Raw genomic sequence first — 9,523 nt, 5'->3', positions numbered from 1 at the left:
CAGCTAGGAGACTCTTCAGTAAGAAGGCCTACAGCTTTGGTCCAACCCAGTTGGCCAGCACTGCAGATAACTGAGAGCACTTCTAGAGTTGTGTTTCTCTCTAGCCCTTTGCTTGCAGTGGGTTTGCTGAGGAAAGTTAATTCCCTGGCAGGTTCATCACTTCGTACATAAACATGTACACAGGGACATGCAAGCCAGCTAGGACTGACATGCCAGGAACATGGGCTTGCCACTAAGGCAGAGAAGCTGCTGCTGGGATTGGGAGCAAATGGTTTTTGAGTCAGGCTCTCCCTGAAGCACAGGCTGGTCCTGAACTTGCAGCAGTTCTCTGGCCTCTGTCCCTCAAGTGCTGCCACACCTGGCTGGCTAGGAGCTGTGTGCCACAGAAGACTACAACTATACAAGTCAGTGGTATAGCATTTGCCTTTATCATAAACCACGCTTAAGGCCAGCAGGTTCCCTCCCTAGCAGCACACAGAAACTGATGAAAGTTGTTGGCCCTGTGGGTCAGAAGATCCTCAGAGTTCCTGACCTCTACCCTAGAGGAGGATGTAGGAGATAAACAGCAAGATTGAATAAGATGGGCCTTAGGTCTTTATGATTATGCCCTAAAACCCAGGACAAGCCAATATGATCGTGCCTGGAATCCCAGTACCTCAGGAGCCTGAGTAGGATTGAAAGTTTGAGGCCAAGCCAGACGTGATGACACACCCCTTTGGTCCCACCACCCGGGAGCCTGAGGCAGGCTGATCTCTCAAGTGGAGACCACCGGTGGCTACATAGAGCCCATCTCAAGAAAAAAAAAAGTTTGATTCCAATCAGTTATGGGGCTGAAACAAGGCAGGCTTGGTAGTATACACTGGAAATTGCAAGCTAGAGACAAGGAGACCTGATACATAGGGAGTTCAAGGCCAGCATAGAGCATTTGGTATCTTGTCTTGAAAAAGCCAGGTGGTGGGGCCGGCTGGGGTTTCTCCGCATAGTGCCAGCGCCAGCGCCAGACCCGCCCGCACCCGGCGCTCTCCCTCACTTCTCCTAGGACTCGCTAGCCCACACTCTTGCTTTCACCCGTGAGCCATCGCAGGATGGAGCTGCTATGTTGCGAGGGCACCCGGCACGCGCCCCGGGCCAGGCCCGACCCGCGGCTGCTTATGGACCAGTGTGTCCTGCAGAGTTTACTCCGCCTGGAGGAGCGCTACGTGCCGCGATCCTCCTCCTTCCAGTGCATGCAAAAGAAGATCAAGCCGCACATGCGGAAGATGCTGGCATACTGGATGCTGGAGGTGTGTGAGGAGCAGCGCTGCGAGGAGGATGTCTTCCATCTGGCTATGATCTACCTGTATCGCTACCTGTCCTGCGTCCCCACCCGAAAGGCGCAATTGCAGCTTCTAGGTACCCGTCTGCCTGTTGCTGGCCTCCAAGCTGCGCGAAACCACGCCCCTGACTATTGAGAAGCTTTGCATCTATTACGGACCAGGCTGTGGCTCCATGGCAGTTGCGGGAGTGGGAGGTGCTGGTCCTGGGGAAGCTCAAGTGGGACCTGGCTGCTGTGATTGCGCACGACTTCCTGGCCCTGATTCTGCACCGCCTGTCTCTGCCCAGTGGTTGGCAGGCCTTGGTCAAAAAGCATGCCCAGACTTTTTTGGCCCTCTGTGCTACAGATTACACCTTTGCGATGTATCCTCCATCCATGATTGCCACAGGCAGCATTGGGGCGGCAGTGCTAGGCCTAGGCGCCTGCTCTATGTCTGCGGATGAGCTCACAGAGTTGCTGGCCGGGATCACAGGCACTGAAGTGGACTGCCTGCGTGCCTGTCAGGAGCAGATCGAAGCTGCCCTCAGGGAGAACCTCAGGGAAGCTGCTCAGACAGCCCCCAGCCCGGTGTCCAAAGTCCCCCGGAGCTCTAGCAGCCAGGGGCCCGGTCAGACCAGCACTCCCACAGATGTCACAGCCATTCACCTGTAGCTTGAGACAGGCCCTCTCAGCCCACCAAGCAGAGGAGGGGCCCCTGCCACTCCCTCCCTGCCTCTAACAATCCATGCTATATCTGAAGCCTGAGGGGGGGGGAGCTCTCCTTCCCCCTCACAAAGCCCAAGGGGCCAGGTCCTGCCTATCCCCACAGTGTGCACTAAGGGGTTGCATGGTCATGAGGGGCGTCTTCATGGCCAGTCAGCTTCTCTTCCTTCCCACTCAACCAGCTTGGCTGTCCTGGGCCATGATGGTCAGAGAAATACAAACAGGTAAAATCCACACACCAGCATTTCTTTTGAGTCCCTCTTCTGTCTGGGGCTCCAACCTTCTCAGTTGCCAAAACGCCCCAGTACCTTCCAAAGGCGTTGGCCCTCGCAGGCCCCTTCGGGCATCCCGATAGACGCTTATGAGGGCCGCTCTAGATGGCCTCTGTGTAATCCGTACTCCAGCTGCTCTTAGAGGGAACAGCCTAGGCTTTGGCCAGAAGAGCAGGAACCCATACATTGTTGCTTTGCTTCCTGCTTAGCTTCTGTGATTGAGGGGTCTTGAGGGGTGCCGATGGTCATTTTAATGTATTGCTTTGAATACAACTGTAAGAGGGTACAGTGAGGCCTGTACCCCACAAGTGGTGGTAACCCTGGCGGTTGCTTTTTCCCTCCCTTCTTCCCCTCTGCTACTGCTTTGTGGCCCAGGAGCTGCTACAGCCTGGGATGGGGTCATGCCTTCCTCTCCTCACCCCTCCACCTTATCTTCATTAGGTTGGGATGGATCGATGCCGTGGAGGTGACAGAGCTATCTGGAGAGAGGGCAAGCCCTAGGGCCACAGGTCTTTCCTCGGGCCACAAGGTTTGGGCTGGTGGCCCATTTCTATCCTGCTGCCTTAATAAAGATTTCAGAATAAAGAAAAAAGAAAAGGAAAAAAAGAAGAAAGAAAAAGCTAGGTGGTGGTTCACACCTTTAATGCCAGCAGCACTTGGGAGGCAGAATTCAGGACAGCCAGGGCTACACAGACATATTGTCTCAAAAAAGCCAAAGGGACCAGTGAGATGGCTCAGCTGATAGAAACACTTGTTGCCAACCCAAATGACTTAGTACTCGCTGCCCTCCGTGGGGTCTGTTTTTACTTAGGCCAAGACCTGCCTCCTGCATCTTGAGCCTGGGGAAGAGCCTTGGTTGGCTAAGGGGCCTTTCAGCTTCCTGCTGTCTGTGCTCTGCATGGAGGATGGTTGTGGAAATTGTGTAACCTTGAACCTGTGTAATCTGATATTTTAGGCAAATGAGACTTTAGTTGGGGCAGAGATCACCTAGCTGCTGTCCATTGCTGTCGGGACTCTGGTCGGGAGGAAAGCATGCACTTGGTGCCAGTTAGAACCCGGCAGTTTTTCTGAGGCAAGCACTGGACCACTGCCAAGCCCCTGCTCAGTAGTCAGGCTGTGTGATGCCTCTGCTCTGAAAACCAGGCACATTCCTGTCTACCTCCACTGCGCCCTCAGAAGGAAAAGGGCAGGCCTCAGGCATTCAAGAGAATAAGGTCAGCTGGGCATGGTGGCACACGCCTTTAATCCCAGCACTTGGGAGGCAGAGGCAGGCGGATTTCTGGGTTCGAGGCCAGCCTGGTCTACAGAGTGAGTTCCAGGACAACCAGGGCTACACAGAGAAACCCTGTCTCGAAAAACCAAAAAGAGAGAGAGAGAGAGAGAGAGAGAGAGAGAGAGAGAGAGAGAGAGAGAGAGAGAATAAGGCCACCAGGTCTGCTCCAACCATGACAGGTAACAGTTTCATTCGACAGGAGGTATTGGGGCTCTGCCAGCTCTCACATTGAAGGCAACTGGGTGTATAAGAAGTCAGCAGGGAAGAAAGAAAGACAGTGACTTGTATAAAGAGGGAAAAACCAAATCAGATCAAGCTCAGGTCAAGGCAGGGCAGGCAGTAAACAGCACCTCCCCAAGTCAGCTGCATCTTAGTGGAAGTAGTTGGGGCACTCGTGGGCAACCAGGTTCCAGGCTTGGTCAAAGGTTTCCACAACAGCCGGCTCCAGGGGCCCTTCCTCAACCAAGGCCAAGTTCTGCTCCAGCTGCTCCAGACTGGACATACCCAGGATGACTGCGTCCCCTCAGGTGCCCTGCAAGAGAGAGCCCACTTTCAACACACTCCTGTCTGCCCCTTGCTAAGATCTGGGACCTGTTTTTCTTAAGCCCGTGTTGCTGCTAGGAGAAATAACTACTGCCTCCAAACAGCAAGGTCAGACAGGCTTCTCTACCCCACAGGACGGTTTGGGAATCATTTTTCTCCAGGCCTGGCATTTACCACATAGTAGATTACCCCAAGAATGCCCACACTGGAGAAAGGAGTTAGGGAGAGGAGGCTGGGACAGCAGGAAGAGAGTCTTCCTCCCGTGTTCCCCCACCCCACCCCACCCCCCTGCAAAATGGAATTGAGTTCTCTTTCCTGGAAGGGCTGTAATAAATTCCTTTTTTTTTTAATGTAATTTTCAGAGACAAATCTATGCCTATTTCCTACCAAATGCACTTGTGGGACTTACGTAAAGCAGACTCTCAAACAATGTCTCCGCATGAAAATTGAGATCATTTGAGCTGGCGGGATGGCTCAGCCACTAGGAACAGTTTCTGCTCTTGGAGAGGAACTGGATTCGCTTTGCAGGACACACTTGGTAACCCCTTTCAACCATCTTTAACTGCAATTCCAGGAGACTTGCCACCCTCTCCTGCCCTCTGCAGGCACTGCATATACATAGAACCCATCAGGCAAAACACTCATACAGATTAAAAATGAGATTTTTAAGAGAAAAAAATAAATCAAGATAACTAGGCTTCTCTAGTCAGGTAAACTAGTGCTAACATGGTTCACCATCCTGGGAGATGAAACTGAGCCAGAGAAGACATAGTCTCAGCAGTTGGCCTCTGTCACTTCTACACCTCCACCTCCTCTCATTGGACCTCACAGCAGAGGCTGAGCAGCCAGGACCAGCTGGGCCACCTTGAGCTGGGAATAATGGTACATCCACCACAGGACAGCTGAGATCATACTGGGGGCAGTGATGCCATGGGTACACTTCAGAGCCTTCTCCACCAAGGCGATGGCATTGAAGTGAATGGTTGGGAAGGATGACGTTGGGGTCAGTATCTTGAGGGCCACTAGAGGGTGACCCAACCCCTGTATCCTTGAGGTAGCCTATGTCCTCAGACAGCGATACACCCAAAGTATCAGAACATACAGGTCGCCAGGCTTCTTGCCAGGCCAGGGAGGAACACGGGACAAGAATCCTGGCATTTTACATGCTCTGATCAAACATTAACAATACAGCTCCAGGGGCTGGAGAGATGGCTCAGTGGTTAAGAGCACTGACTGCTCTTCCAGAGGTCCTGAGTTCAATTCCCAGCAACCACATAGTGGCTCACAATCATCTGTCATGAGATCTGATGCCCTCTTAGGTGACCACAGAACTGTACTTGTGAGCTCTGGGTCACACAAAAGCCTGGGTGGAGCCCTGGGCACCAGTCCAGCTTCTGTGGCCTTGGCTGAGCCTCCTCCCTTCCCTATACTCACTGATCCGCTTACTGAAGGAGAGAACACTCCCTGCCAGCCTGTCTCCGTGACTTGATCCAAGAACTAAGCATGCTGTGTAGACTAAAGGGGGTGACCATGGTGAAGGCCACCAGGCCTTGATTCCCCAGACAGTGTGTGAACTTGAGGACAACTGTTCAAGGCCACAGTTTCTACTCCCAGGCAGTAGGATCACAGACTGTAGTAGAGAAGGCTATATGGAGGGGGGTTTCTGTCATTGCTGTTTTGCTTTGAGGTGCCTGCCGGGCATTAAATGCAAGGCCTTGTGCACGCTCGACAAGTGTTCTAGCAGTAAGCAACACAGTTCCAACAGATAGGGCTTGAGTCAAGCGGGGTACACAAGGAAAGCTAATATATACTGCTTGCTGCTTATAATATATACTGCTTGCTGCTTATAATATATACTGCTTGCTGCTTATAATATATACTGCTTGCTGCTTATAATATATACTGCTTGCTGCTTATAATATATACTGCTTGCTGCTTACACCTTTGGTCTTTTCAACACCACCAGCACTGGACCCTCAAGCAGGAGCTGGCTTCCTGGGCCTTTCCTTCCCAGACAGAGAATACAAAAAACAAATGTATCAGCTTATGCTCAGAAATGAGCCCTGGGGACACGGCAACTGAGGTGGCAGAGGGGAAGGAAGTGAAAGAATTTCACAATGTCTGGGTACAGGGACACACACATCTAATCCAACCTCTCAGGAGGCTGAAGCAGAAGGATGACAAATTGCAGGCTAGTCTGGCTCAAACTCTGCCTCAAATAACAAACAAAAAGGTCGCTAAGAGCTGGGCATGGTGGCGCTCGCCTTTAATCCCAGCACTTGGGAGGCAGAGGCAGGTGGATTTCTGAGTCTGAGGCCAGCCTGGTCTACAGAGTGAGTTCCAGGACAGCCAGGGCTACATAGAGAAACCCTGTCTCGAAAAACCAAAACAAACAAACAACAAAACAAAAACAAAAACAAAACTTGAACTGGGTGGTGGTGTGTAGCACATGCTTTTAATCCCAGCATCTGGAAAACAGAGGCAGGTGTCTATGAGTTTGAGGCCAGCCTGGTCTACAGGACAAGTTCCAGGATAGCCATGGCTATACAGAGAAACCTTGTCATGAAAGAGAGAAAGACAGAGAAGAGAGAGAGAAAGAGAGAGTGAATGAAACCACTGAGCCTGCTCTCTGTCTTCAGACACACCAGAAGAGGGCATCAGATCCCATTACAGATGGTTGGGAGCCACCATGTGCTTGCTGGGAATTGAACTCAGGACCTCTGGAGGAGCAGTCAGTGGTCTTAACTGCTGAGCTATCTCTCCAGCCCTTGGTGTTTGTTTGTTTGTTTGTTTGTTTGTTTGTTTGTTTGTTTGTTTGAGTCAGTGCTTTTTCTTGTAGCCCTGCCTGTCCTGGAACTCACTCTATAGACCAGGCTGGTCTCAGACTCACAGATATCCACCTCCCTCTGCCTCCTGAGTGCTGGGATTAAAGGCATTCACCACCAAACAGCTTTTAGAACCTGTTTCTCAGTCATGAGTACTGGAGTTTGGGTCACAGCAGTCACGCTGCATAGCACACATTAGCTGTAACTCCAGCTCCAAGAGATCCAACTCCCTCTCCTGGCCTCTGTGTATCCCCCACCCCCAGCACGCACACACACATACTCATGCTCGTGTGCATACTCACACAGAAACACAGAGAAATAAACCTCTTGGATCGTTTGTTTCTGAGATACGATCTTGATCTGAAGCCTTGGCTGGCCTCAAGCTCATGCAGATCCACCTCCTTTTGCCTCCCAAGTGCGGAGACTAGCATACCACATCTTTTAAGGAAAAAACAACTTTGCATGCTCAGTCAAAGCACTGCCATTCACTCTCCATAGCAGGCTGGAGTCCAAGGTAAGGCATTTTAGGCAGTGTTTATGGTATTGAGTGATGTGGTTAAAGATCCAGACTGCCTTAGGTGGATCTCTGTGCATTTGAGGCTACATCTGTGCATCTGGTGGACATTGTGAGTTCCCAGACAGCCAGAACTAGATAGCAAGACCCGGTCTTAATAATTAATAATAATAATAAAATATCTAATAAGATCTGGACAATCAGCCGGCCGTGGTGGTGCACGCCTTTAATCCCAGCACTTGGGAGGCCGGCCTGGTCTACAGAGTGAGTTCCAGGACAGCTGGGGCTACACAGAGAAACCCTTTCTCGGGGAAAAAAAAAAAAAAAAGATATATGAGCCAGGTTGGAAAGATGGATCAGTGGATAAGAGCATTGACTGCTCTTCCAGAGCCACATGGTGGCTCACATCCATCTGTAATGGGATCTGATGCCTTCTACTGGTGTGTCTGAAGAGTAACAGTGGACTCGCATATGTAAAATAAATAAATAAGAAAGAAAGAAAGAGAGAGAGAGAGAGAGAGAGAAAGAAAGAAAGAAAGAAAGAAAGAAAGAAAGAAAGAAAGAAAGAAAGAAAGAAAGAAAGAAAGAAAGAAAGGAAGGAAGGAAGGAAGGGAAAGAAAGAAAGAAAGAAAGAAAGAAAGAAAGAAAGAAAGAAAGAAAGAAAGAAAGAAAGAAAGAAAGAAAGAAAGAAAGAAAGGAAGGAAGGAAGGAAGGAAGGAAGGAAGAAAGAAAAAAGAAAGAAAGAAAGAAAGAAAGAAAGAAAGAAAGAAAGAAAGAAAGAAAGAAAGAGAGAAAGAAAGAAAGAAAGAAAGGAAGGAAGAAAGAAAGAATATGAGTCTTTTATTGGCCAGTGACCAAGAATGAGTTCATGACTCAGACTTATAAAAGCTCAGACTTACAGTGTTTTTTCAAAGCAAAGACCATAATTTAATTCCAAGTTAAATGAGGGTCAGAGTAACCTTGAAACACTCATTTCTGGCAGAACATAACTTTTTTTTTCATATTATTTCAGACATTATGTGACAGCTATCTTTTTTATTTGTAACTTCTTGAGTTAATTTTAAGTTTATATATACAATAATTATTTTGGTTAATATATGTGGGCCATCTACAACATCATGGAAAGCTCAAATGTGTTGCCAGGCAACATTACTGTTGAGGGGGAAGAAGGTTGAGAACCATCTAAGCTACAGGTGCTCTTGGGTGGCCACCCCTTTAGGGATGCTGACAGACCCTTTCATGGGGGTCACCTATCAGATATCCTGCTTATCAGATATTTACATTCATTTCAGTAGCAAAATTACAGGTATAGAGTAGGAATAAAAATAATTTGAGGGTAGGGGGTCACCACAACATTAGGAAGGGTGAGAACCACTGCAGGTCGTCTACGAATGGTTTAGCCCCAGGTTCCACACACGAACGTGCGTTCAACGTGACTGGCGAGAGGGCGGCCCCCTTTCCGGCCGCACCCCGTTTCCCAAGACGAACGGCTCTCCGCACCGGACCCCGGTCCCGACGCCAGGCGGGGGGAGACCCTGCGCCACCGCTGGGAGGACGCGGGGACGGACAGGGACCCGGCTATCAGAGGCCAACCGAGGCTCCTTCGGCGCCGCTGTATAGTTCCGCCGAGGCGGGATTCTGACTTAGAGGCGTTCAGTCATAATCCCACAGATGGTAGCTTCGACCCATTGGCTCCTCAGCCAAGCACATACACCAAATGTCTAAGCAAACACAAAATGGAATCAGGAAAAGATTTACCTTACTCACTGGGTCCTTAACCCAGGACTAGGCAAGCATCCAATCAGCTAAGCTATAATCCAAACCCTATTTTGACATTTGAAACAGTCTTGTTCTATGGGCTTGGCAGACCTGTTGTCCCTATGTTGCCCAGAACAGCCTTGAACTTTAGTCAATTCTCCTCCTCTGTTTCTGGAGTGCCGGAATCACAGGGGTAGACCACCACACCATGTGCTATTTGGTCCGTGCTGGTCTACTGCTTGCTATATAACCCCACTGACTTTGAACTACTGGCAAACTTCCTGCCTCAGCCTCCAGAGTACAGGGATTGCAAGCAAGAAC

The 9,523-nt window shown here is 50.0% G+C and overlaps 1 pseudogene; it reads left to right on the top strand.

The window, feature by feature from the left end:
- Positions 951 to 2,874, top strand: Ccnd3-ps (cyclin D3, pseudogene; annotated as a pseudogene).

This window comes from Mus musculus, chromosome 4, assembly GCF_000001635.26.
Source record: "Mus musculus strain C57BL/6J chromosome 4, GRCm38.p6 C57BL/6J".
NCBI classification, from domain to species: domain Eukaryota; kingdom Metazoa; phylum Chordata; class Mammalia; order Rodentia; family Muridae; genus Mus; species Mus musculus.
Note: the sequence above shows the minus strand (reverse complement) of the source record. Positions and strands in the feature narration are given on the sequence as shown.